The sequence below is a fragment of the Nipponia nippon genome, unplaced genomic scaffold (genome assembly GCF_047370975.1).
Source record: "Nipponia nippon isolate SJK-2023a ecotype South Korea unplaced genomic scaffold, ASM4737097v1 scaffold_12, whole genome shotgun sequence".
Lineage (NCBI taxonomy): Eukaryota > Metazoa > Chordata > Aves > Pelecaniformes > Threskiornithidae > Nipponia > Nipponia nippon.
In genome coordinates, this window is record NW_028262313.1 from 15,890,392 (window position 1) to 15,917,011 (window position 26,620).

Below are 26,620 nucleotides of genomic sequence, written 5' to 3' on the forward strand. Positions count from 1 at the left end.
ATTTACAAAGCTGGTGCTGGTGCAGCCGGAGGTGCGGAACGGTTCTGCTCCCCCTGGAAGCCCGTGGTCCCATCGCCAGGCCCCGTGCACCGGCGCAGCCTCAGGGCAGCGCAGGGCTCCCTCCCAGGCGATCCCCAGCTGAGGTGCAAATTTGCAGCCACAGCATAACATTTTACCGTAGCCTTGGTAGCATTCCTCTCTTCCTCTGACCCTTCGACTTCAATAATTTATCCACATTACCATAAGCCTCAGCTTTTGACACCAGTTAGTATATTAAAGAAAAAAAAAAGTTAACAAATGATGATTTTATGGGTTCCCTGTGAACTCTTATGATCCATGCATAATATAACCAGGACTGTTTTGAATAGTCTTGGTGAATGAATGAATCTAAGCTGAAATTCAGGAGTGATTTAATAAATGACTCAGATTCATCCTCAGCTGATTATTTTGTCCTGCTGCAGCAGAGAATACACGAGTGCCTAGTTTTCAGATGCAGAGCCCTGATGGCTTCTGTGCTGCAGATGAAGTTAAGGGTACCTCGGAGAACCAGGCCCCGAGACCTTTTGCCAAATAGATAAGACAGCCCCGAGGAGGCAGTTTACAGCTCCCACAAAGATTTAGAGAAGGTGCCCTTCTTCTGTAAATTGAATTTTCATGGTTTTTGCACATGAAAAAGCATTGTAGGTAAGGTTATGATTTGTACTAGTACTGTCGATTTGTGTGGTAATGGCATTAACTCCGTAGTTGTGGTGTTTGTGCAGCTGATTTGTGATAACTGATGATCACTATTGGACCTTCTGTTTACACTGACTAAATCCTTTACTGTTGCGTTGTACTGTGAAAGAAGGATTATGGGCCTATAAAAGATTTTTTTTTTTCTGGAATTGTGTGTACCGTTTCATTAATTCACACGGAAAGAAATCTGTAGCAAAGTGACCACGTGCTGCTTAACCTTCTCAGACTAGTTTGCTGACGGCCTTTGGCCAACGGGTAAGGCAGCAGCCATGGATGCAGATGCTGAACCCCGTGGGCTGGCGGGGCCATCCTCCCTTGCAGGAACGCGCTGGAGAGATGCTGATGTCTGCTAAGAGCCGCTGCAGCTCCAGGGCTCCTCCGCAAACAGCAAAACCCAGCTGGGGTAGCGCTGCTCGCTCACATGCGTCCTGGGGCAGTGGGCGGACCTGCAACAGAGGCTTCGCTGCGGGGTGTTTGCAAAATTGAGGCTCCTGAGCTTTCACGGGCTTTTATGTCCTGTGTTTTTGTTGAATTTGCAGTGGGGCTCATGGCAGCTGCTGTGCCATCCTTCGGAGATCATGCTGCCCTCCGTCTCCTGTCTGTACCCTTTTTTTGGTGCTATGTGCTGTCAGAGCAGCTGAAGAGGTTCGTTGTTCAAATGCTTTACAATCCTTCAATATAGAGGGCATCTTGGAAACTTCAGGAATCTGGTTCTGAGAATTTTGATTCACAAAGGGCAAACTTCACCTTTCGAACAGTATAAAAATACATTCTTCGTAGCTCTGTATCGCTGCGGGAGGATAGCCCCTGAAACCTGGTTAAACACACTCATCTCCCATCCATAGCAGCGGCCAGCCCAGGGGATGTCTGTTCGGCTTTCCAAAGGGACCGCGGTCCTCATGTAGGGCAGCGAGGCCTGAGCTCTCACGCTGGGCTTTGCCAAAGTATTGACTGCGGCTCACAAAACTACCAGGAGTCTGCAAGCGAGAAGGGCTTGGCCGGCGTCACGCCGGTCGCGGGTGGCCTCTGCTACTGGAAGTCACAGGAGCAGGACAGGAGACAAGAGTGTTTATTTTCTTACTGTGAAATAATGCTAATTCCACCATGCACTCTTGCACCTCAAAATCCTGACATCCGAATAAACACCGCTAATCCCGCTGTAGGCACGCCGTCCAGCCCAGGCTTGGGTCGTACTTGGGCACGTAACTAAAACAAACAAGGACGTAGTTTAGCAATTGAACAAATGCCTTTTGGCAGCTCTTTATCTTCACAAACCCTCAAAAGAAATGCAGCACACCCCTAACAAATGAATTGTTTTGTTGAAATATGGTATGATTCAGGCCCTCGGGCTCACCATTGGTGAGGGCTATCTCCAGTGCCCAAACTGTAGCCGGGACCAGCCGGCATGCATCCGCCCTCCCCAGTAATGCGGCTGCAGGCAGGCATCCTCTGGGACGGGCTCGCTGTGCCGTGAACTGGCATGTTTCAGCCATGCAAAAAGATTTCGGATAGGTGCTGTGTAGAGGCACTGGAAGAAGGGACGAGGCAGATCCCTGCATAGTCTGGGGAGGGGGACTTGCACTGCGGGTAGGTGTGTAGAGCCACCACTGGCTGAATAGTCCCTGGTTTATTAGTTCAGTTCAATTTGAGCTGATTAGGGACAGCTTTCATACTATCGTACCACCTGGCCATGCTCATGTGGGGCTCAGTAAAGCCCTGGGAAGTGGGCCAACACCAGATATCTACAGCCTCAAAACATCACAGGGCTGTTTTTAGAGCAATCCTGTATTCTCCTGCCCAAGGCACAGACAGTCCTGTGCACTTGGCTCTCTGTCTCCGTGTCATGCTGCGGAAGCCTTCATGTGAGGTAAAATTAAAAAAAAGCAAGCTTTTGATGCTTTTTCCTTATCTCATCGTGGCCTGCAAGGAGCTCTTGTCCTTGCTGGGTCCTCTAGATGGCAATATTGGAAAGGACAGTAATTGTCCATCACCGCCATGTCCCTGCGGGTCCAGGCAGCGCAGAGGCTGCCAGCCCACCCCTGCTCCAGAGACCCTCTCCATCCCCTGCCATGTTTGCCATGCCTTATCCACCATCCAGCTCGAGTCTTTGTCTGCAGAAAGGAGAAGAGACCCCATTGCAACACAGACTGCTTTTACACCCTGAGCCCCTTTGCAGAAGCCACCACCTTCTCAAAGGAGGCGCTTGGCTTAGTGATGGCCTCCTTGCTGCCTTTGCACTGAAGAAAGGGAGGAATTTGCTAACACAGCCTGGATCTGGCTGTTTCAGCGGGGTACCTGTGGGTAGGCATCAACACCCAGGAGTCTAGAGGCGGTTGAGGTGACCTCGTGCTCAGGAACTGTACATCTACCCCGCACCTTGCTTTCCTCTTTAAGGCCAGCTGCTTGTTGACATTTTTTTTTTCCCTGTTAGGCTTTTAGAATCCGGAGTTTAATGCTAGTGGTCCCAAGCTGGTTGTGGGATCGGTTTTAACCCCTCAGAGATAAGATGCAGCCCTTGCTGGAGCTGCTGACAAGTATCAGAGCTGGTTCAAACCCCACACAGAGCATCAAGCCTGCAAGGGCACCTTCCTCCATGGTGCTTCTCCTTCCAGGCTCCCCAGCTCTCACAGGTAGGACATCACCTGGGCTTTAAGCCATTCCTAGCACTAGAAGTTGCTGTCACCTGCAGCCAATTTGTGGTCATGATGCCTTTTTGCACTGTTGCAAGAAGACTTTTCTCTCTGCTTGGCTCTTGCTCATCACAACCCCAAAACAGTGTTTGTCGCCAGATGTGGGAAGTATTCTGGAGGAAATATCTGGGTGAGATTAAGAGAGGAGGCGGGAGTGGGAGTGCCTCTCGGATGCTAGTGGGCCCAAACATATTCTTATAATACCAAATTGCAAAAAGTCTTTTGGCCACATGTGTCTGTGATTGGAGAATAATTGGAAGACGAGGCAAATAGAAGGGAAATGAAGAAATGGTGTCCTTGCTGATAATCCTAACAAAATCTGCCAAGCCGATGAGAGAACCCAGAGGCTGTGGGAGTATTTGTGTACTCTCTGTGTCCAGTGCAAGCGTAGCAACACCGCCCAGAGCAAACACCGCATGTGCCTGCTGCTTTCCATCTCCTCTGCTCTCTGCTGAGCTGGGAGCGATGTGGGTGCCACTTAATAGAAAGGAATTTATGACTCACCTGGTGCCTTCAACCATGTTAACATCAGAAGCTGCTTTGCACCTTGCTGGCAGGAGCAGCACTGGGGACAGCCTGGCTGCCGGTGGCCTGATCTCTCTACCATTATAATTTGGCTTAAGGGAGAGCAGCACAGCAATGCAGTGGGACTGATGTCCCTGAAGGCTCCTGGCCCTGGAACAGGCCCAATAACAAGCAAGGCAAAGTCTTGGTGGTTTGGCTACTGCAGAGGTGAGATGTCGGGGTGAGGCTATGACTGGAGAGCCCAAAGCTGTGGAGAGCAGAATTCAAGCTTGTCACTGCTTGGCATTGCAGGATGGTGCCAAAGGTGAGCAAAGCTCTGCTCTCAGAAAGGAGCTGGGAACCAGGGGCTCTGGAGAATGTTAGTCTGGGACATGCAGCCCTCCCAGGGGCCATCTTGGTGCTTTTCCTTGCTCCTGTCCGTACAGTCCATGCTGGGCACTTAGAGCCTGGTTCAGAGGCTACAAGATCCCTTAATGACTGCAGGAGACTCTGTAAGATTCTGGACTCTGGGGTAGCAGAGCCTTGAATTTGTTGTCTAATATTTAGACATGCGTATATACAAAAGGATTTGGTCTTTATTAATTGACCTTTCATAGGAAATTCCACCAGCTGTCCTCCTCCGAGGGGTGCCAGAGATGCTCCAGCCCCAAGGAGTCCATATATGGTTGCAATCTCCTAACCCTGTGTGTTTCGCAGAATAGTGTGGTCATAGCTACTTCTAAGGGTATGTGTGAACATTGCTCCCTTTCCTGTATGCATAAGCTCCCAGGAATGCGGACAAAGATAAAAAGTGTATAAATTAAAGCTGTCAGCTTTACGCAGCGTGTCAGCTCTTCTACCTGCAGCAGCAAGGTTAGTTATTCTAGCCTACCCATGTGGGCACTGTGCTGAGCTGGGAAGGCACCATGGTGCAAAGGATGCTTTGTGAATAGGAAAATACCAACTGGCCGAGCATCAAAGCATTTCACAGTGTAAATGTGCCTAGGCTGAGACAGCAGCAGAAATATTTTCCCTTGCCCTTCCTCCTCCTATAAGCAATGCTAAAGTACAGCCAAGAGCTGCAGGTACCCGGCAGCTACCCCTGAGCCCTTTTTGTTTGTAAGGGACTTCTGTATCCTGAATTCTGTCCCATCCTTCTGTGCAGGACATGTTCCCCCTCCTCCTCCTCCCTGTTTCTGTGGCCTGGTGTCCAGAGCCCATGGCTAGCTCCTGCTCTGTTCATTGTCCAAATGCAGCAAGAGGAGCTATTGTCCCCTTCAGTGTCAGTAGCAGTAAATGTCCTGCAACCCGCTGACCTCCTCCTCTCCCCCATGCTAGCTGCAGCCCCTTTGCCTGATTTAGGATGGGCTAATCACAGAAAATCGGAGGGGGAGCCACGGTAGGCATGTTCTGCACCTGCATCCCATCTACAGCATCTCCCTTGCCCCCCCTGCAGCACTGGCCTGTACCAAAATGCACCTTTTCTGCTTAGCAGCTCCGTGGGCATAACTCTAAAGACAGCGAAGGGCAGTATATCTCCCACATCCCCACAGCAGCCTCATTCTCTGCAGCACCTTGAAGTATCTCCTCTGCACCCTTTGATGATGGAAGGCTAAATCTGCTCTTATCTGATACGGCTTGCTCCTAAAACTCCCAGAGGTACAAGAGGAAGGGGAACTCCAGATGCAGCATTGCTTGCTTTTCCCTTTCCCCAGGCAGTTAATATTAGTCACTGGTGCTTTTGGATCCATTGGGTGAATTCTCCCAGCCTCTGAAGCTTTTGAGATCTGTAATAAGAGAGAACTGGAAGTGCCTCTGGATCTCAGTGACAGAAGGGCCAGATTTAATACAAACTTCTTCCCTTCACCAGATACTCTGCCATATTTTTTAGCTTTGGAATAGATACGAGCATCCTAAAGCTATCTAGCTGAATTATGTCTGGTTGAGTGGTCTGCACTATTTGCATTGGTGTCCATTTTTCAAGGTGCAAAACCAAGGATTCCTCTGATGAGGCAGGTCAAGTGACACAACGCTGCAAATGCACACGGTATGTCCAGGCTGTTTTCTACCCTGGGGCTTCAGAGCTGTGTCCGCTGCTCGCATGAGAATGCCCAAATTGTTACAAAAGGCAAATGAATTTCCCTTGTGACTTCGTTTCTGCTCTGCTTGGGCTGGTTTACCAGCTGGAGCTTTGTTGCTGAGATATTTGCTGTCGATAAAATGCCTTCGCTCTGGGTCAGATGCCTTAAAGGGCTGAATGCTATTGTCCCGCTAGAGAGAAGCCGGTGCCGTTTGGCACAGTTACACGCCTAAACTCAGCTCCCATCAGCGACTTGTTGCTTCAGCTGGAATCTGTCTGTGCTCCGATGACAGAGCTGATAATAGACTGATGGCACTCGTGACAAGGGTGTCAGGGTTGAATAAAAAATTCTCTGGAAAAAGTGGATCATCCTGGCTTTGCAGATATTTGATTTGAGATGCCGTAGCCAGCATCGGGCCTCAGCAATGCTCGCAAGACTGAATTTCATTGCCCTAAGGAGGAGAGCCCAGCTGGGGGTCAGGCAGTCGTGCCCAGAAGGCATTGGAGCAGTTGTGCTCGCAGCAGCACGGAGCTGGCTGGGCTGCAAGGCTCCGCTGATCTGGGGAGCGGTGGGCAAATCTAATGCTGCAGATACATCAAAATCAGAGCAGGACGCATTGGCACCTCGGGCTGGGAAGAGGAGCCACCGTTGGCCTCCCCGGGAGTGAATCTGGCCCAGGACACTGAGATGGTGGGGATTATGGTCCGGCTGAAAGTCCTGGACCACAACAAGCAGGACAGTTAATACCTGGACTTCTGTGGCCGGCCATGCTCCTCATGCAGCAGAACGAGTAAAGCTGAGGCGCAGTGTGTAAATATTTATAGCCCAGTTACCAGGTTTCGTGTTTGGCCAGGCCCTCTTGGCTCCTACCACTCGATGTTTGTGGCTCTGAGTTGCCAAGGACACTTGCAGGGTTGCTGGAGGGGCAGAAACCTCTCTGAAGGGAGCCAGGGGCATTGCTGCGGCACTTCTCCGAGGCAGCGGGGCCAGCCTGGCAGCACCCAGGGTACTGGCCAGCTCGTTTCGGCAGCAGGAGCTGGTTCTGGCTGCGGTGCCACATCCAGCAGCACCCACTGCACCCACCCAGCAGCTGCATCCCAGCCAGCAGCTCTGGGAAGGGGGACACGAGGCACTGATGAGCCCCCAAAAGTTGGTCTAGCAGTATTTTTAACTGCCCAGCTCAGGTGTGGGAAGGGAATGCACAGCACCCAGAGCCCTTTTCCTCTTGGGGGATGGCTCCGGCACCCTCGCTGTAGTGTGCTGCTCTCCTGAGAGAGGGTCCTTCATCAAAATCTAAACAGCCTCTGCATAACTCTCACGTTCTTCCTCAGATCCAGACACTTCAATGTCAAATATTTTTCCCCGCTGTTGGTTCAGTTCCTTCTTCTGTTCTCAACCCTCACTTGAGCTGCCGAGGGGAAAAAAAATCACAAACTGTTTTTTACTGAAGGTATTTATTTCAGTTTGGAAATAGCAGGAAGACAGCTTCTCTATATCCATGCATATATCTGAGCTCTTTCTCTTGGGTCTCTTTCAGCTTTGACTTCAAACCATCTTTAAATCACTTTTCTTCAGCAGAATTCAGCAAAGAAGTGAACTCTCTCATTTTTGCATAAGAGATGATTCCCAGAAAACTTGGTTTAAAACAAAGAAAACACACCCATGCTCCCTTCGTGCCAGCTGAACTAAATCAGTTGAAAATCCTATCTGAACTGGAAGGAGAGCAAAAGTCCAGCACCAACAAATCTCCTTCACAGCCGGGTATCATGTCTAAAATCTTTTGGTAGAGAAAGCTGCCTGACAGCTATTTACTGCAACTCCTTCAGCACACTGAGCTCAGGAAATTGCATTCATAATTTCCTTAGTGCCAAACAGTTTGTAATTTTCCCATGACTATTCCTTTTTGTTGTTGTTTGTGAAACAAAGCCTTTGAAAAGCATACACAGATTTACTGTTTGCCTAACTATGAAGCTAACACGAAGCGTATAGTTTAAGGAGATACTGGTCACTTAATTTGTTTGACATAGGGAATAAAAAAATTTTTTGGCATAGGGAATTAAAAACCCCAACCTTATTTCTGACTAAGCCTTCCATAAATAGCCTTATAATTTTAATACAATCTTTTTTAGAAACGGGCAAATTGATCTGACAGAGAAAGTAAAAATGCTTGTATGGCCAGTGCTGTTGGACACAAGGAACAAGCAGAAAGGTGTGACCTGGCTTCTCTGTGTTATCATCCCCACAGGCCTGAGTAGTGAGTGTGATTCCCAGCACACTGATATACAAGAAAAAGACTTGACTCTGATTTAGCCAAAGGCGCTTGGGTCTGGTGAGCTGGGACAGATCACATCCCTGTCCTTGGGCAAGCGCCTTCTTTCTCCACTTTGCCCCTGGTGTAGCCACAGGCACTACGGGGGTGGTTTAGGTTGGTACCTTGGAGCACACCAAATTTAAGCCTCTGATAGCTTCAGCTGCCATTAACTATCTTATTTAATAAGACTTTCACTAGCATTAATTGTGAGTCACACAAAACCACTGTGCGAAGAGCGAGCGGAACATTTATTAAGACTCCCCAGCTTGAGGCTTTGCGTTCAGAGAGATGTGGGCACACTGGCAGCGGGCGGCGGAGAGGGCTGGGGTGCGACTCTTGCGTCCCGTCCTGTGTCTCAGCAGAGCGGACTGGAAGAGGCTGTGGCAACAGAGGAGGTTTGCGGGAGTCCCTTGCAGTGATGCCACGTCTCCAGCTCTGTTTTTTGAACCTGAATCTTCTCCACGGCGTGCTTTTATGTCCGAAAGCTTGTCTTCTTTCTACCTGTGTGTTGTAGCAAAGCCTGCATTTTAAACAGAAGCCAAGCCGCTCACATGTCTTTGATAACATGCCTCCCTAGAAAACATGTGAGAAGCAAAAAGTGCAATTATGTCGTTTTGTACACATGGGAACCTGAGGCACAGTGAGACAAGGTGAATGCCTCCAGCCTGGTGGCATAGACAGGGCAAAGGCAGCTGCAAACCAGCTAAGCGAGGGGCTGCAGGCACCGAGCACAACTGCTCCTTTCTGGAGTATGTCTGTAGCGTGGCCAGCAGCCCTGGAGCCAGGCAGGTAGCGCCTGTGGGACTGATGTTACGTGACTCAGCCAAAGTCAAGTAAGAAGTTTGTACCAGGATGAGGAATTTAATTTTGGCCCCCTGAGCTGGAGGCAAATGCTGTAAGTTCCAGCCCATGCTCTGCCTATCACTTCTCATGCTCATTGCAATGATCTAATCCAGTTGCACGTGTTTCTTCATGGTCCTCAGCTTTCTAATTGATTTGATTTTAGCTGCAAACTCAAGCAAAATGAAATTTGTCATGCTTCAAAAACCTCCTCTGCTATTAAAATACTTATTTCACTTATGTTAGCCTGTGGGTACCTTGAAATAACTTTTTTCCAAGACTAAAATCTAAAGTGAAAATTAATAAGGGAGCCTAATTTCAGTTTGATGACTGGAAGCCATCTTTTCAAATCTGGAACATGAAACTCCTGGTGAGCCTGACACCAAGGAAAAAGACCACTGTTAGGGTAATTATGTATAGTAAGATAAAGATAAACATGTTTTAGGTGTTCATAATACATACCATCACAAATCCCTTTGCTCTGTTAAAAGTAAGACCTTATATTATATAGCTATCACTTCATTGCTATTAGAATCCTTTGTTTGTTAAATCTCTCCGGATTTGTGCCCACCCAGTAATTGATAATTGATAATGACCAAGGTGACCAAAAGATAAAGACCAAGAACCAAACCTCATCTCAAATTTTATCTCTTTTGCTTCTGCAAATACTCAAATATTTGATGGATTTCTGTTATTGTTGAATGGCTGGCCAAGGTGTTTGCTGGAAGGGCCAAAGTCTGGAAGCACTTAAGCAAATTGTGACCCAGCAGTTGTTGAAGTCAATGGAAACTTACTTGACTTCAGCAGATGGTGGCTGAAAAATTTTAGTCATAGCAGTAGTTCTGCATGAGCAAAAAGTTATTTGTTTGCCCAGACTATTCCCGCTGCTTCAGTTTGTGGGCTCTGCTCAGGATTAGACAGGGTTTACGCAAACCATGAGACCAGACGAGGCTGGTGTGTGGGGATGGAGAGGCAGAAGTGTGCACACTCGCAGGGCTACCGTGTCCCATGGGTGTGTGCGCCGGTGGAGCGATGCCCGTGGCCGCTAGCTGCCGGCTGCTCCCACATCCCTGCCTGTGATCCAGCAGGCAGCGGAAACGATGCCGGGACCCAGCGCATGAATGTGGACGGAAACGCTGAGGTTCAAATGACCGTGGAGCAAAAAACCTCAAGCCCTACCCTTGGCAGAAAACCTGGTGTGTTTGAATAGCCCCCTGCAGGCTGCAGATAAATAGCTGTGACCGCTGCCAACATTCCTGGAAAACTTATATTGTTGCTGGAAAGACGGTTGGAAACCTTTGTTTCTGTTGCCTTTTCAAACTGTAACCTTGCTGGGGCCAGAGAGTCAACAGATGGGTCCATTTTTGCAGGGTACATCATCTTTTATAAATGGGAGTCACCTTTGTAATTTTCCATGCACGAGAGGAGCAACTTGTACTGGGAGAAGCATTTTGGCCTCTGCCAAAGGACACCAAGCGGGCTGGCACGGCGGCTCCTCTTAATCTGATAGCTGAGCCATCCCTGCAGTTGCTTTTTAAAGGTGGGAACAATCTCCAGCTAGATCCTCTCTCAATGTGCAGATTCTGGTGTCACTCAGCAAAATCTGAGTAGCGGTGATGCCTTGAATAACACAGTCACTGTAATTACTCACAGGCTTATTTGATAGTGGTCTTTCAGCAGGTGACTGTCCCATTTTTTAAAATCTCTTTTGGTCCATTGATCCAGGTTTGCTGATGGTATTGTAGGGCTATGCTGCAGACATGTTTTGACACTAAAAGGTGGAAAGCTGAGTAGTTTTATGCATGTCACCCAATACAACCACAACCCCTTTTTTTTGTGTCTTACTGTTTTGCCCACTGAATTCACAACTTCCTACTTTGTCCTTCGCTGGTTTGCACAACCACTGACGAAGATGAATCCATTGGTGCCCCTCAGCAGCAATTTAACCCCTCACTCCCGTGCATGTATATGATTTCCAAACCACTCTGATAGGAAGAATTACAGTGGATGCAAAGACAGAGAGCTGACTGACGCCTGTTTTTTTGCAGAGGTGCACTTGGCAGCCTGGCTGCTCCCCTCCAAGGATCGCAGCACCCCTTATGGTACATGGCCATCAGGTCACAATGCTCTCATTTGCATCAACTCGGAAAGCAGCACATTATGTGTTTAAACTCCATGGAAAAAGGGTTTACATCACTGATGTTTTAACCACACCGTTATAAAATCCCCCGCAGCCCCACCCTTACTTACTCCCTGAGAGGAATGACTCTGAAATGTTTCAGCTTTTCCATTACTTCGCCTGCCTGGAGACTCTTTGCTCATGGCCTGCGAGGTAATTAGCCTGTCACAGGTGAGCCCCAGCTGCCTGCAGGGCGGGGGTTCAATTTGGCCACAAGTTATCCCTCATGGCAACAAAATGATGGGATGGCTCAGGGGGGTGGAGGCTGCTGTATCTCTTTCCTTGTTTTTCTTTTTTTCCCCACTCCTTTTCTCTTGGATCTCTTGAAATGCCTCACTGCAGGGCCCTCTGTCTCCCTCTGTGCATCTGGGGCTACAAACAGCCTTTGGAGAAGTCAGAGGATGGCTTGAGGAGTCACCATCACCGAGGCCTTGAGAAATCGGCTTTCCAACACGACTCTTCTTTCAGCTTTTTGTCCCGGAGCCCTGCGTGGGCCACGAGTGCTTTACATGCCAATGGGAAAACAACCAGCCCAAACCAGGGCACGACTCTGGCTTCTGCATGGAGTCACAGACAGTCAAATAGACAGTGCAGAAGCAGCATGGGTGCACCCAGCATGTGTGGCTGCCTCTGCCGAGAAGGTTTCCCACTCTTGGAGGCTGGTGGGAGGAGGTGGTTGTGTTTATACAAACCAAGTCTCTCAATTAGGCAAATAATGGGTCAGTGACCCTGGGGAGCTGGTGCAGATGGGGAAATGAGAGGGTTTGTGATGGTGCCTTCTCTGCAAAATGGCTGCATCCCTCAGGCTGCAATCCTGGAAGGAAAGAAGAGCCCTTTCCTGGCTGTTTTGGACAAAGGGGTAATGCTGCTCGTGGGAAAGAATGTCTATCTGGAGAGGGTTAATGAGGGGGAGTGGTAATTGCCCTCAGCTGGAGCTGAGGAGGGAGTGGGAGCAGCTGAGGGGAAGGGCTGAGGTACCAGGAGCAGAGGGTGGGAGGACTCTGAAGGGCTTGTGTAGGAAGGTCCTCCCTGGAGACCTGCATGGACAGCTGCTGTGGTGTCCCACAGAGGCCAGGTGAGTGGAGCAGCCCTGTCCCCTCACATGGGGCGGTTGATAGCATTGTCAGCCCTGGCCTGGGGACACCATGTGTGGGGTACATCACCCCAGCCTGGCATATGGAAACCAGGAGGACAGCCAAACCCACCCAAGGGGCATGTGTAAGTCATTCTGTGTGGATTCACCCCAAAATGCATGTGGCTTCCTTCCACAGAGCATCAACTTGCAAAAACCGGCCCCATTGTGTGGAAGACTTTCCTCCCCTGTGTGGCTGCAGGGTGATTTAATGAAAACAGCATGGAGACCCAAAGAATGATGCAAAACACATCTCTCTTCACCGGTGTGGACAAGCCCATGGTCTGAGGTGAGCCCTTTCCTTTGGGGTAGCGTCCTACTCTGTGGGGTTTCTTGCAGAGTGCGTGGCTGTAGAGCAGCCTCCCTGCGTGGCTCTGCAAGCTCCACCATTTCCAAATAAAGTTTCCTAGCAGTTAGATTTGAGTGAGTAATTCCACCAACTCAGTTTTAAGTGCTTCTGCTCATAGTTCATTTTGTTTGGATAACTAGTCAACGATATATTGGAGCATTGGAGTCCTTTTTTTTTAAAATTTATTGTGTTTGCCAAAAATCAATGCGTGCAGTAACTGATTATCTTCCTTAGCAAGCAATGGTGATAGCATGGGGTTGACTCAGAGTTGTCTCAATCCTTTGAAATGAGTTGTGTCATTCTTGCATTTTATTCTTGTTTAATCCAATGCTTTGGCAGAGATTTTTATAGTGCTATATTGTATCCGTAGTACGGCAACGCTCGAGTGCCATTTCCTTGGCTCTAGTTGAGTGCTGTCCTTGCTCTCTAAATCATCTTCTGTTCTTTTCCAAACAGAATAAAGCCGCTGTTGTGATATGTGCGAGGTTAAGAGTGCTTAAATTCTTCTCTGTCAGGTATACTGGTCATTATAAGTCTGCAGATTTAAGGTCTGATCCTGCAAACACTCACTCGCTGTCAGCAGCAGCAATCTTGAAGGTGGGGTAGAGTAGTTGCTCTGTGCCACGTACCGTTGCAGACCTTTATTCTGCTGCTTTTTTCTGGATGTGACGTTGTGCCCGTGGGGCTGGCTGGGGAAGCCAAAGGGCATCTGGAGGATGCAGCAAGTGTAGGATCAGGCCTTGAGCTGTAATCCGATGAGAGCAATGAGTTACTCAAATAACAACTTGCTCTGCTGTAGTCAGTGAGAGGCACGTTAAACAGATCAATTTGTTATTTAGCTGCTACTCTATCAGGCCGACAGACACATACTGCATTACATTGTTTTTGATGGTAGCTGGTGTTTGGGATTCGGCAGTGAAATCTCTAGTTTGTGTTGTATGTGGAAGATTTATATTTTAAATAAGAGGCAGAGGATCCTGATAGCAGCCTGATGATGTTCCCTGCAGATATGGGATGCTTATTGCGCTGCTGGTGGGCTGTAGATACCTGATGTCAGGCTTGTTTGCTTGCTAGCGCACTTGTGCTTCTCTTGGATGCGTAATGTGGCTGTGATCTTCCAAGATGCATCTGGAAAGGTGCAGGGTCTGTCCCCAAATACTCCTATGGTGGCAGGGGCAATGACTAAGCCCCACTGGCACAGGTGCTCCTGGAGCAGAGCCCTTGCTACTCTTGTGTCCTCCTACTTCTGCTTACGGCCAGAAGCAGGAAGGCTCCTTCCTTGGAAGGAAGAAACCCTGCAGGAGGTGGCTGCAGAGTAACTTGCCCCCGGTGACATTTTCCTACAGCTGTGCAACACCTAGTTTGTCTTTACAGCCCCGCACACTACAACTCTGTTTTCTCCTGCAGCTCTTGGCTTGATTTATCTAATTGGGAATGTCCCGTCTCAATGTCCCATCCTTGAGGGGTCTTAGTCTCTGTGATTTCGCATGAGTCCCTACGGTCTGCAGCTGCAGTCATGTAAGCAACATCATACCTCGGGGGCAAGGCGTTTTGCTAATGTTCTTGTTGGTCTGATGGTTGGTTACAGACAGCCGCTAGAGAAAAGCTCTTGCTGATGGTAAATAAGTTTTATGCTTGTTGGGAGAGCTGTTGGAAAAACGAGTTAGAAATGTGTATTTGGATTCCTTTGAAAATCAAATGTAAACTTCAGTCCATAATGATAAATAATGTTGGTGTTTCACATCTGTATTTTATGCATGCCTGAAGTTGCTCTTGGCAAGTGGCGATAGTATGAGCCTTGAACCTCGGGGCAACCCAATGTTCTCGTCCCTGCTAGGAGCGTGGTTAATACGGATGATGCGGTGTTGGAAGAATCTGTGGGACTTACCTGTTAAAAGAATAGAGACACACAGAAATATAAATGCTTTTGTAAAGAGAGTTTGTTTGCTCTGATGCAATGTTTGTTTTGTTTTACTGAACAAACAGAAATTCCTTGGCCCAAGTATAATGATCTGCTTTCCAGGGATACTGGTGGCGTATCCAGCACACCCACCAGGATGCCCAGCCTCTCCTGCCATTAGTCAGAAGCTCTGTGGCTCTCCAAGGCACCACAAAAGCCTGTTTGTAGTGCAAGAGCTCCAACACCAGCACCTCCTGTTAAAAAACAAAATTACTTGCTGGACCACATATCCAATAGCAGGAGCATGGAAGAAAGTAGGACAAAACTGGAAGATGCAAGAGCAGAAAAGAAAAAAAAAAAAAAGATAAGGGATGGAGAAAGGAGGGGGAAAAGAAAACAGACGTGAATGTTGTCAGATTTGTCGGTGTGGTGCAGCACAAACAGGCAGATTTGTTTAAAAACAGAAATTACTTGCTACCTGATAGTACTTTTTTCTCGTGTCTGCTTTGAAGAAAATATTCCTCTCTTGGCATCATATTTGCTGTGCTCTCTTCAGCTGGGTTCCTTCCCTCCATGCAGGCTGCTGACTTGAAATGCATCCCTTCTGTTTGTTTTCTGTCCTGGAAACTCTGTCTATGGACCTGAAGGTGACCCATATTGTAACAGAGCTGCCAGGAAAAGCTTCAGCTTTGCGAGAGGGTAGCTCGGACAGGACGGGAGGCTGGCGACAAATCTGCCCACAAACAAAGTTTTTTGTGCTGCGTTTTCCATGTGTGAAACAGTCTGGGAGCGTGACTCCTAGCACTTTGGGGGTAGCAGGGCTTTGCTTAGCCTGGTGAGTCCCAAGGATCCCAGTAACAGCGCTTTGCTGTTGTGGGGAAGCAGGGGAACGGCTATGCTGGCAAAGTGCCGTCACTGGTTGGGTTTTCCCCCCATGGCCCATGCAGAGGCCCTGGGAGGAGCAGGCTGTTCCCCCCTCCAGCTGCTCCCCAGGCAGGAACGGTGCTATTGGCTGGACTAATTTTTTTTTTTTTTGCTACACGCCTCCCAGCTATAAGTGGCAAAGCAGCCGCTGTCCCGCCAGCTGGACACCCCAGCCCAGCCGTGCTGCCTCTGCGAGGCTGGACGCACGGCCCTGGACCGGAGCGCTCCCACCTCCATCCTGCTGCCGAGGTGCTCTGCACAGCCGCACGCAGAGTTCGGTCCATCCCTTCCCTCCTCCGGGCAGCAGCCGCCTCGCAGCAGCTCCCAGGCTCTCCGGCAGCCAGTAAGCACATGCTTCTGTCTCTCCCTCTCGAGCATCATCTTGCTGAGCCGGGCAGGGAGCGTTTCAGCATCCCGTGCTTCGCAGATCTTCAGATGCACAGGGCTTGTGCTGGGTCTTTTCTCGGGCTTGTGACTGCTCTGCTGGGGAAGGGTTTCTGAGAGCAGGGCTGGGGGAAACGGGAAGTCTGTGGGTGTATAAAGTACTTCTAAAACTCTCTTTCTAGCAAGCAGTTTCTTCGTGGATCATTGAGTTAACCTCAGAAACTGCCTCTGCTTTATGGGGTGTTTTGGGGGTGGAATTTAGATAAATTCCTGCTTCTGATTTCTCTTGCATCCTCTTTTTCTGATACACGTATTCCCTCCTGGAAGGTGGGGGCTTTGAAATTACAGGCAGCCACTGGGGTATAAATACAGCTTTTCTCTTTGCTTCCCAGCCGAGTGGGTGTGCAGGGAGTGTTTGCAGTGGTGCAGAGCTGTCAGCTGTGTGCCTTCCCAGGCAGGTGATCAGATGTGCCTCTTTAAAGCTTTTAATGACAGCTGGGGAAGAAATAGCTAAAGCAGTGGCTGTTTCATGGGCTCTCGGGTGATGTGATGCTCTTGGAAAGTGAGGACTGATACCCTCTGAATTGTGGGAGCAGGCTGGTGGTAACAGAATTGGGGAATATGGAAATGCAAGCTTTTACCTAATAATTATCACATCTTCCTCTTTCTTTCTATATTATGGAATATCAGGCCGTAGCAGAGTTTCTCACAAGCCACGCTTGCAGCTGTGCCCATGTGAATGCAAACACCTTTATACACATACTGCGCCCCTGTATCCATCTAGATTTGTGGAATCGCTTGCATGAGTGGAACTATTTGCGCGTGTGTTTGCAAGATGGGTGTTTCTGTCATTAATCTTTTCTTTAGCAACTAGGCAAAAGATAATTTAATGCGTGTGACTGGTCCAGTTTGTATTGCGTAAGCAGGAGCTACTCTGTGGTTTAGAAATGGCTGCTTTTTAAATCACTGAATTCTAGCACACGAAGCGGGTAATGATTAAGACAATCCACCTACCAATTAGTCTTTTCCCTTGTTTAGAGAAGAAGCTCTTTTTAAAAAACAACAACAGGAAAACTTCTGAAAGGAAACTGATTAAATTCTTAAGCCATGATGTACAAAGCAAATAGCTGATAAAGCAACCAAATATGGCTTTAAAATTTAAACTTTCTTTTTTAATTATAAAAGCATCCACATACTTCACTTTAGTGACAACACCGTCCTCTTTTCTGTTTTTTTTTTTTTTTCCTCCCAAGTACAGCATTCTTGAATAAAAACCCATTCTTAATTTCTCCTTAAAGAACTCAGTCTATAAAAATTCATTCTTGACTAATACCTCCTAGAAAAATGTGGGTTAGGTGTTTCGGAGCTAACACCACAAGTTGAAAAAAAAAAACAACAAAAAACCCAAGTGTTCAGTGCACAAGAAAGTTAATTGCTCAGATTTTGGACTGCAGCTCTGAGGAACCAGTTCAGGGCTGGGGTTTTAGAGCTGGTTTCTGACTTGCGCTGCTCTTGGGGAGCGTTGGCGGGGGGAGCTCTGTAGGACTGGGCTCTCAAAGTGTTTCTAACAGAAGCTATTCCCTGCTGTGAACGATGGCTTGCCTCCACGTATGCTGGTATAATTTTCTGCCTGCATGTAAATAATGGCAGCTGTTCAAAAGGAAACAACTTTTAGGGTACTCAAACACTTGAAAATAAACACTCTCCAGCCCATCTTGGCTGGCCTTTATTTCGGAAGCAGCCTTTCCATCGAACTGTACCATGAATGGAAAATACAGACATATGGTACGAAGCAGCTGGCGAGAGCCCTGTCAGGTCCCTGTTCGCATCCATGAATAGGGGAACGGTGCTGTAGGATGAACTTTATCTCTGGTCTAAGCCCATATCCTGTGAATATGATTTACAATCCACACCCATTGCACTAGAATATAACAAAAGCTTTAAGTAACTGCCTTCCTTGCCCCCAAGAAGCAATTTACTTCCTTTTGTGTACTGCCTATGTGAAAAGAGGGTAGTTCTGTGTTATAGGATATCCCATGGCCCTTTCTGTGCTCTGTCCATGCTGGTGGAAACTTGTTCTCCTTTGGTGTGGTTTGGGTACTACAGCTGTCATCACCTTCCCATCTCCATCTTGGAAACACGTACTCGCTGTCAGTACACCCAACTCCTAGCACTGAGTGGGAGCTGGGACATGGCTGAAACTTCCAGTGCTTCAGTGGAGAAAAATAATGATGTGAGCCAGGAATAATATTGTCTCCTCAGCAGGAGCCTGTGTGAATGATGTCCTTCTAAGTTTATTCCTCCTCCAGAGGATGCACTGGGTGGATTTAGGTGTCAGTTCCTTAAAGAACCTTGGAAAAGCCCTCTGATCTTTGCTGATGAGACGATCCAGTCCAGCCTATGTTTAGCACTTTCCCTTTTTGTGACGCTGCTTAGACCTGAAGTCCCAGTGGCGTTAAATGCAGCAAGGTAAGCCTCACCACCAGCAATGTGCAAAGTTTGCTCAGGCTTTGGGTATGCTCCTAAATCAGAGCAGCTTCCCGGAGGGCAATGGGCAAGTTCTGGCTGGTGCCAGGCTTCTTCTGGGGTCACACTGAGATGCGGGTGTCACCAGCAGATGTGTGGAGGCCCGAGCCATGCAGCCGGTGCCCGCCTCTCACCCTCGTCGTCCCCAGCCATCGTCACCTTGCACCCTGCATGTAGGAGTGCAAAGGTAGCAAAGCTGAGGTTTCAGATGCGATTCCGTAACTTTAGCTATGTGGAATCACTCTTGCTTGAACAGGTAATGGAAATAACGTCTGTACAATAAACCTTCCCAGACCTGACCTGTGATTTTATAATAAAAATTGCATTGTAAGTCAAAATACTTCAGCTTGATTCATTGGGATCTCTTCTGTAATAGAGAAATGAAAAAAAGATGCAGACAGGGAGAGTAACAAAGCAGAAATGTCTGAGATCAGTTGTTTCATGTGTGATTTTGGCAGAGGGAGTGTGGGAAGAAGAAAGAGACCTCATGTTTCATTTAGATACCCTGATTTGGAGAGGAGTTTCAAGCAGATGGCTCTTGAGACACTAGGACTCTAAAGGATTAAATGCTATTTAGATAAACGCATGCTTCCACTTCTGCAGCATGGTTTTAGAAGGACTGTGCCATATATCCTGGCTTCAGTTCTTTTATCCCTGGGTCCAGTAATAACCCTGCTTGCAGCCGCTTGGCTGGGTGTAGGAGCAAAGGCACTTGGGCTTCCCTGGGGTTCAGAGACAGGGTATAGCCCAGCGTGTTTCAACTCCCTGATGTGCTTGGACTGGGGCTTTTTGTAGATAGGCAGCCCAGAGCCAGCTCTGGGGATGTCACCCCAGCTGGCTTCTGTGGGAATGAATCGGAGCCGAGAGGCCGAGGCTGGTCTGTGATGAGCGCTTCTTCCTGCCAGCCCTCCGCCTTAAAGGATTAGGAGTTGCTCGGTGCAGGGAAGTAGTCCTGCGGTGTCTAGAGGCAGTCACAAAGTTGGGCTAAAATGAGGTCTACGTTTTGGGAGGGAACCCATGGGTGGGTGCTGCTGAGCCGGGGTGCTGCTGAGCCCCGCAAAACAGGCAGGGCGCCAAGAGGGGAAGGGTGGCAGGAAAGCAGAGCCCTGTCCCAGCTTCTTGCCCTTAGCCCCAGGGGATGCAGGTGCTGTGCGTACCACATGCTCACCCTCCCCAGACCCGTAGCCAAAGCTCTCCTACCAGAGATTGACTCATTTGGCTGCTCAAAGTATTTCCCGCAAAGGTTTTGCTCTGCTCCAAGCTGGTATGTGGAAAGCCACAAAAAAGCCTTCTTGGCGGGGCAGCGTTCGCTCTCCCTGCACGTCCCTGCAGCATGGACTGAAGCAGGATTTGGCCCTTGATGCTTTCAGAGTGATTCAGGCGCATGTAGTGCCAAGAATGCTGCCAGAGCAAATTCCCCCTGTCAGAGCAAGAGAGTGCGGTGTTGTCCGGGGGACAGATGGACGGATGGATGCTCTTGTGCTTCTCCAGCTTTTTTATCTCCCTCTGAAGAGATGGCAAATAGAGTATGTGTCTCAAGGCAGGACAGGGCTAAAATGACATTTAGGGCTTTGGAGCTATTCGAAAGCAGGGCAAGGACTGCATTATAGCCATGCTGGAATGGGACAGGCAGGGTCCTGAGGAAGCACTCTTTCAAAAAAGGCCGAATTAAAGAGTACCCTAGAAAAGGCTGGAGAGCCAGGACAGGGTTCCCGACAGTGATGGAGCTGCAGCCCAGGGTGGAAGGGCTGGTATTTTGCTGTGTGCCTGACTGGAAACTTTAAGGCAGAGTTACAATTTTGGTTTGGATGCTGTTACAGAATTGCATTATTTTGTAAATGGGAAATTCAAACCCTCTTGACTTCAGACTGGTGTTTTCAGAAGACCCACTTGTTCCACAGATGTGCCTGATCTTTTTTGGTTCCTTGAGGTGACCCTAGCGATTGATGTAATTTGGGATGCATCTCTCTATTTCTGCTGCTCGGCAGAGCCGCCCGTTTGAGCAGGCAGTCAACAGGCGTTAACTGCGAGGGATTAAAAGTGTTGCGACACGGCTGCATTTGTGGTCCGTTGGGATCAGATGCGGAATACCAGTTGTCACCCAGACCTCTAATGAAGAACAGGAAAAACTATTCCTGTTGGGAACAAACACTGCAGGGTGGCTTTTCGGCTTCCTTGTTTCTAACATCTTTCCAGCCCTGGAAAGGGGAAACCAAAGCAGAGTGGAAAAGAGGAGATGAAAATCTGCCTCAGAGGAGGCTGCCTGACAGCTATAGCTTGAGGTTTAATAATTTGGACCAAAATGTTTCAGAGCCAGTTTACCTGTTGAACTGCAGAGCTACAGTGAAAGGAGTCTGTTCCCATGTCCCTACTGTGATGTAGGTGGGGAGGAAGAACAGGAGAAACAGCTTAAAAAAATAAAACAGGGAAGCTTTCCCTCCTGGAAAATCCTCCTGCTTGTCTTCAAGACATCAGAGACCTTCATGCTTTATGATGCTTTGAGATAGGGGGAGCTTCAAATCAAATGATGGCTGGCTCCAGTAGTGTCTACTGAAATGATGGGTTTAAGAGACCACTGTTAACAAGCGATTGCATGTGCTAGATGTGCCGAGGGACTCCTGTTGGGAGGCACAGTTGGTACAGAGGTCTATAATCCACCTATTTTGCTTCAAGCTAGCTTTAATGCTGAAGCAGCTGCCCCAGTATGTGAGGGTTCTTGCGTTATACCAGTGTCGAAGCAGCAGAGGACTTAGAGCTTCAATGCTTACTCTGCCAGCTCTTCACTGTTTTGCTTGGCCAGAGACAGCGAAAAATCCACTCAGTCCTCCAAAACTGTCTTATGAACCAGTGTGCTGGACGTGCCTTTCTTCCTTTGCTAAGAAAAATAGAAGTGGTTCATCACGCTAAATTCATGGTCCAGCCCACAGTGGTTGCTAGTCGGCTTTCCTGCAGGGAATTGGCTCCCAGCTCTTCCCCAATGCCTTCATTTGGGAATATTCAGTTTTCATGTGCTTCCAGTGGTCTCTGACCGAAGATCCCTGTAAGAGTAACTATGAAACCACCCTAAATATAGTTCCCCCACTGCTCATAGGATGCTGGGGTGGGAGAAAATAATGTACTTTCTTTTAAAGAAATGCCCCAAGTTGTGGGAACCATTCTGACTTGGCAGGCTACTTGCAAGGCATTTGCTGTTTGTTTAACTTGGGACTGACTGCCCCTGGCAGTTGTTACCATCAGCCGCCTTTCTTATCTGCTCTTTTCTATAATAAACTTTGGAGCAAAGCTTTGGAATTAGTCACTTCTGAGGCACTGCCTGTCTGCCTTTCCAGCTTCTGTCTTATCCTCTCATTTTTGGACTCTTGAGCCTTTTCCACTTTGCTCTGTGCCTATTGGTTTGCCCCTGTTCTCATTGAACTGACATAGCAAAGAGCTCTTTAAAATACCTTGTAAGTGTGTCCTCCCCGGGACTGCCTGCATCCCAGAAGACATGCCGCCCTGGGACAGCTGTGTGCACTCACGCTGCTGCTGGGTACTACAGAGATTTTTCTAGCATGACTTACCTAATCCGGTGGATGGGCTGGATGAGTCGTTCTGGCTGACGCCTGTTCAGATGAACAGCCCGCAGAGGCAGTGTTAGGATCCTGAAAGCATCCTGGGGGCCTGGCACCGTGTCCTGCTCTTCAGGACAGCATTAACCGCAGGGCAGGCGGTGGTTCAAGGGAATGCAAACACAGACAGCACCTCCAGAAGCACAGGGCTGTGTGGTCCTCGCTCAGAAATCTGAGTAATTCCTACTGATTTGCTTCCACTTAAAAATTCCCCAGTGATCTCTAAGCGTTGTCTTGATGTGGTCTTGTTTCTGACAGTACCGTAGGAGAGGCAGTAATGAGCAGTCCAGGGTGCAAGAATCTCTCTCTCTCTCTCTCTGGTCTCATCTCACTTTAAAAATACACAGAGCTATATATTTCACTCAACACATGCAAATACTGTTTCCTATCTACCTTTGCTCTGCCGACTGAAAGCCAGTCACGCTTTCCCTCTGGGACAGCCTGCCTGGTAAATGCCACTTGATGTATAACATATTTCAGTGCTGCCTCTGGAAATGGCCCAGGTGGCGGCATCGGAGCAGGACGGGAGAGCAGCGCACGTTCACCCTGCAGCGGTACAAAGGCACTCGGTGGGGATGCAAAGCTGTTTAGCTCTGTCCAGATTTGCTTTGTTGGATGCATGAGCATGTCATCCACCTCTTGCCATACTCTTCCCTTCTCTTTTAGACCATTATCACCATAATGATTTTTAGCTGAAGGTGGAAACTTTGACTCTGGATCTGTCTCTGTGGCTGGATGCATTTCTTGCAGTGGTAGGGGACACAACCTGCATGCTTAGCCATGCATTACATATCTTGACCAACATTTCAGCTTGCTCGATTGAGCTGGTCAGGGTAGAGTTCTTCTTTCTTGCAAAAACACATTCAGTAAAATAAAAAAAAAAAAGGCAAATGCTTTGTTAAATGTAAGAGGTGATTTGGGCAACTTTTGAGCTGTATCTTGGCTCGGGTCTAGGTGTGACAGAAGAACGGACACTGATGGTCTCTTTCAAGCACTCTACACGTTGCATATCAGAGCAGGCAAATACCTTGGGGTTAGTCCTGCTTCCCTGGCTTCTCAGTGCCCTTTGTGCTGATGCATGTGATGATGAACAGGAGGAAATTCCTGCCCAAGAACATAAACAAGCAGCAAGTCCTATAACTGTCCCGTGTCCTCATAGTCCTGACATGTGAAATAAAGCTGATGATGGCTGGTGTTAGTGGATATGCTAGTGTCAGACCCTTCCGATATCTGTTTTGGGGAAAGATTTTTTTGATCTCTGGCTGGAGAGGATGGCAAACAGCATCTCCCTGGTCACTCTGTGCTGGAGGAGGCTGTAATACTTGTCTGGTGTCTGGGATGGCAGGGGCTTACCCTGCAGGGTCCCCTGGGGGGTGTGTGAGTGAAGGCCATGCCTTGCACCTCCTTTTCTCGGTTTCATGTTGCTGGGGTCAGGCCCGAAGTCAGCTTTCCCTCTGACCTCCAGTGCTAACGCAGCCCATCTCCATAGCAATGGCTGTAAATACCGTCCCCCCGCGCTCTTCTACCCCAGGCTGCGTTGGTGCTATGATGTGGTGAAGCTCTTTGTGTACTTCACTAGACACTGAAAGAAACAACCAATAAATCTGTTATAAACCAATGAGTAATTTGTTTTGGTTACCAGGGAGATTGCCAAGTGCAAATTCAACCTGAAATAGCGATGAGCTCATCCTCTGAGCAGCGTCGGTGCCTGAGCTGGAGCAGTCGGATGGAAAGGGAGCCAGCGCCAGTAACGCTGTCTGCTCCACCGACATTTGGACGCTGTGTGAGCTGTTTTGCCAGAGAGCTTTTGCCTTGTAAATGAGATCGTGCAGGGGATGGTGCGTGAGGCTGGTTGCCGATCCTGGGCTTTTACGGTTCCTGGTGATGACATTCCTGGTGGGACCGTGGGCTGGAGAGCCCCGGGGAGGGTTAAGGTGCTGCAGAGGTGGCCTCCTGCACCATCTCCCCTAGCTTGGAAACCTCTTCCTGTGCAAAGATTGTGGGGGAAACAGATGCTTGGCTTGTAGATAGGCGTTAGTTTTAAACAGCTAGTTAGATAGGTGTATCTGATGGGCAGAGCCTCTCCCCTGCTGCTGCTCCAGGGGCTGGAGCAAGGACTTGGAAAAAACTTACCCTCTTCTGCAACATCCCTGGGGCAGGAGTTGGAAAATTTGGGCTCTGCCATTATTTCACCCTGAAGTGTCCCCAGTTTAAGTAGATCAGGCCTTGACTTTTGAAGGGCTGATGCTAGTGGCAGGGTTTGGCAGCTTTCTGTGTCTGTCCGTCCCTGCAGTTGCTCCCAGGAATAAGCCCGCAGGCGACAGTAGGTGTCAGGAGGACCTGTGCTTGGGCAGCCACTGGGGTCACCTCCTGCCAGGGCACAGCAGGCAGCGTGGGAACAGCCGCTGCAAGCAGAAAGATGGCTTTCTTGCTCTCTGCTGCAGAACCGAGAGCTGGGTGATGGAGGCTGGGGTTGGAGGGGGCTCCTGCAGGGCTGCTGGCTGTGCCGGTCGGAAAGGCAGGACAAGGAGGCTGTGCTGCCCTTGGTCTCTTTGGCAGCCCAGCCAGAAGGGGTTCAGGCAGGGCTCCCATAGCATCCCGCACCTTTCTCTGCTAAGGCGATGTTTCCAGATGTACTTGCATTCAATGAATTCACGTTTTCTGAAGAAATAAAATTTTTAACTAAAAAAGCCTGTCTGTAGGAGGAAGTACTGCCTGTCCCGCTGCACTAGGGTGCTGCAGAGGGGAGGCTGACAAAGGTGTGGCACCGGTCTCCGCTGCTCCCTTTTCTTGGTTTTTGCTCCCCATTGCTGAGTTATCAAATACATGAAGTGATGTAGAAATACATCAGCATATCACTTGGAGGCTGTCTTGATGAAGCAATGCATAAGCCACTTACCAGAGGTCCACTGATGGATTTCACCGAATCTTTTAAGACGTAGTTACCAGTGACTGAAAGCAGATAACAATTATCAACAGCACAAAAGCTGAGCCCCTGAAATGTGATCCATGAACCTGCTCACATGATGCAAAAACACAATCTTTTTTTTGGATTAACCTCATGGCTTTCTGGACCAAGGGATGAAGGTTTCAGCGGGGGTATTTTTGTATTTTGGAAGGCTTTTATTATAACTTTAAGAGCATGGAGTGATCTGTCCCTGTGTTCTTGCAAGTCCCTTCCAGGCCTGTGGGTGGATGTCTTCCAGCTCCTTTCTGGAGCCATGTGGGAGATGCTTTGGTGACATGACCAAGTCCCTCAGCATCACGGGCAGCTCTGTCGCAGCCACCAGTGCATTCAGCCATCAGCTCTAGGGAAGGGCTTCATGAAACCCTAATACTTGGAGTAGGTTGGCATTTGGAAGAAAGCGATTTTAATGTGCGGAGTTATAACTAAGTGAGATTTGGGTGAAAGAGGCATGAGTTCACCTGCATGCCTCTGCCTTTTATAGCTGGCAGAGAGTTGGTGGTGGTCTTAGTGGCGTGCCTGGGCCATGCCAACGGCTGGCTTTGAGTCCACACGACTCTGCTGTGTAGTGCAGCTCCTTCTACCGTGTCCCCCATAACTGAGCTGGCAGGCAGCTAACAGACTGCTCCATGGCGTTTTATCTTTTGCTTTCAGCAGCTCTTTGGAGATGAGGGACAGCACGTCTAATGTGTGCGTGAACTGTTTGCATGTGGCATTTGACTTTCCTTTATGTCACCTCTCCATCACGGGGCTGAGCCGTGGGCATTAGGGTTTGGGAGTGGGACAGGCATTCCTGCAGGCCTGCAATGTCTCTCTTCCTCATCTCCTCCCCCAGCAGCGTGTCCCCACTGCAGTCTTTCACCTACTTGGTATCAAGGCATGTTTGCTTTTTGGCTGTCTCTGGGCAACTAAAAACACTGCTGTACTTTGTAGATCCTGGACTCGGCCAGGACCAAGTCTAACCTTGCTCAACACTGGCATAAAGCAGGCAAGGCTTGCTACTGGGCTTGCTCTAGCACAGCTGAGAAGACAATTTGGGTCAAGAGGTGTAACTTTATCAAAGGGACAGCAGAGTCCTTGTTACTGCAGGAAAAGTCCTCGATGATTTGGAAGCCTCACCCTTTCCCCATTGTCCTGCAGCATTCCCAGCAGGACACGGGTGCTTGTGGGCTCTCACGCAATGCGGCTGCACGAGCTGGTTTTAAAAGAAAGCAAGCCACTGTTTCACATCTGCTTTAGCTTTTTGACAGTTTTCTCTGGCACTTGTGTGCAATTAGCGCTGCTTTTTTGTCACATGGAGCCGATCCTCTAATAGTTTGATTTGGACAGTAGTTTGACAGCTAGCAGGAATTGTATTGAGAAGGGCTGTTTCTCTTTGCAGACTGCGTTACTCGTTGTCCCTGAATTTATTGTCTTGCTGCTACTTGAAAAAGAAAACCAAATCATTTTTTGGGCCTGGATCCAGCCACAGAGCAGAGGATGGCTTAATCAA

At 48.7% G+C, this 26,620-nt stretch overlaps 1 protein-coding gene across 2 annotated transcripts in view; it reads left to right on the plus strand.

Annotated features, from left to right (window-relative positions):
• The first annotated feature begins 15,855 nt into the window (after window positions 1-15,855).
• Window positions 15,856-26,620, plus strand: part of FHL1 (four and a half LIM domains 1) — a 32,675-nt gene continuing 21,910 nt past the window's right edge. For both annotated transcript variants that reach the window (XM_087749044.1, XM_087749045.1), the window contains exon 1: window positions 15,856-15,988. The gene's annotated coding sequence lies outside the window, so the exon portion shown is untranslated. The remainder of the gene's footprint in view (window positions 15,989-26,620) is intronic.